This window comes from Benincasa hispida, chromosome 9 (assembly GCF_027475165.1).
Source record: "Benincasa hispida cultivar pf3 chromosome 9, pf3_genome.v1.1, whole genome shotgun sequence".
Taxonomy (NCBI): domain Eukaryota; kingdom Viridiplantae; phylum Streptophyta; class Magnoliopsida; order Cucurbitales; family Cucurbitaceae; genus Benincasa; species Benincasa hispida.
Window position 1 is genome coordinate 66,705,120 of NC_143486.1, and position 1,851 is coordinate 66,706,970.

At 33.5% G+C, this 1,851-nt stretch overlaps 1 long non-coding RNA gene across 1 annotated transcript; it reads left to right on the forward strand.

Moving 5' to 3' along the window:
- The first annotated feature begins 401 nt into the window (after positions 1–401).
- On the forward strand, positions 402–1,169 carry LOC150034017 (uncharacterized). The gene is made up of 2 exons (XR_016532476.1): positions 402–569; positions 658–1,169. It is a non-coding gene; the product is annotated as an uncharacterized LOC150034017 (long non-coding RNA).
- Positions 1,170–1,851: the final 682 nt, after the last annotated feature.

The window sequence follows — 1,851 nt, forward strand, 5'->3', positions numbered from 1 at the left end:
CTGACAAAGAAACATACGTTTGATAAATATAATCAGAAATGACATTAAAAAACAACAATGCTTGGAAAGGAAGTACAAAGACGAGGGGTAAGAGAGTCATGGAACCATATAAATATAGGAATGACATTCTAAGAATTAAATGTGAGTTTTCTAGAAATACCTCAGACATTTTTCAACACTGGAACCTTCTAAGAAAAAGCCTCATGCATAATATTTCTGAACATGATCTGCACTCATTGGGTTCTTTAACACATCCCTATCCATGTTAGTTAAAAGCAAAGCTCCTCCTAAAAAAGCCTTTTTCACTTTGAACGAAACTTCGTAATTAGGAGTCCATTTTCCTCGATAATCCTTTTGAAAAGGAAGTATCCTTTATAATACCAAATCTCCTTCTCAAAAACATCGAGCGTGTACTTTCTTATTGTATGCTCGTATTAGCCTTCTTTGGTACAGTCGCCCATGGTTTAATGTAATAATTTTTTTTTTTTTTTTTAAATTCAACTGCTCATAGCGACCTCGTATCTATTCAGCTTCATCTAATTTAATTTACATGAGAACCCTCAATGAAGGTATTGATAGCTCTCAAAAAGAGTTATATTTCCTTGCTTAATTTGAGCTCGTTGTTGGATTTTATGTGTTTATTGTCCTATTTTGTAGGCATCGAGCAATCAAGAGGTAGAATCGGCCATTTGATGAGAATCGAGGTTAATTTGAAGCAAATTGGAGGTGATTTGAGCATCCTGGCTTCAAAGGAATTAAAAAGACCAAAATGCCCCTGCTTCAGCGTTACAATGCTAATCAATTGCCTAAATCTAACGCTCACTTGACGTTAGAAGACAGAATGCTAATGTGGAGGGTAATATTTTGCAACGCTCCGATTGGAGTAATGCTACCAATGCATCTGCGTGTGCGTCTTCTTTGGCCCAAACACAAGAAAGCGTTGCAAAGTTGCGATGATTTCTATAAATATTCCCCTTTGCCTCTAGGTCAAAATAAGCTAACATTTGGGGGCTGAATTGATGGAGGTCGAAGTTTATCTTCATTCTTCTTCTCTTCCCTTCAAATTTTAGTATCTTTAGGTTAGTTTTTCTTTTTTACTTTGGGTTGTAATAATGGATCAGACGTTTATCACATATTTGTCTATGAAGTAAGAGGTAATTTCTCTCTAATTTCTTTGTGCAAGGTCCCTATGTTTAATTTCTTGAGAATTTCGTGATTAAATGTGACATTCTCCAATTCTATGTTTTCTTTGAATCTTGTTGTAATTTAGATTTTCATTTGTATGTTGGACCGATGACCCTATAATTATTGCATATCTCTGTTAGTCAATTTCAAACCCGCACATTTTCTTGGGTTCGTCTATACTTGAATTTACCCCAGTAGCAAAGATTAGATGTGAATGCTTATATTTATAGGCTGACCTTGAATCTTGATAATACATGTTTATCTATATTTGAGGAATATGTTGGTTAATTGAATATGGCTTTTCCTGACATTTAATCAATATGATTGAATCCTCATTCTTAATGCATATGATTTCTAATTATACATGATCGCTAATAACCCAGTAGAATTAAGAGCATATAGTTTAATTAGGGTATGATCTTTCTGTTGGGATTAGTGTCCTAATTCTCCCAGAGTCTCGTAGTTTGTAAACATTGTTATAAATAAAATAAGTGTTATTTTATTTGCATTTACTCTTATTCAATACACTAAGATCCGTAATTATATTATGTAAACTTCAGCATGTATATGAGATATATAAGTGTATCATGCCTTAAGTAATAACCTAAATGATCTATAGTATAAAGATAAAGGAGGGATACCTAAGCCATAAACTTGTTGAGCATA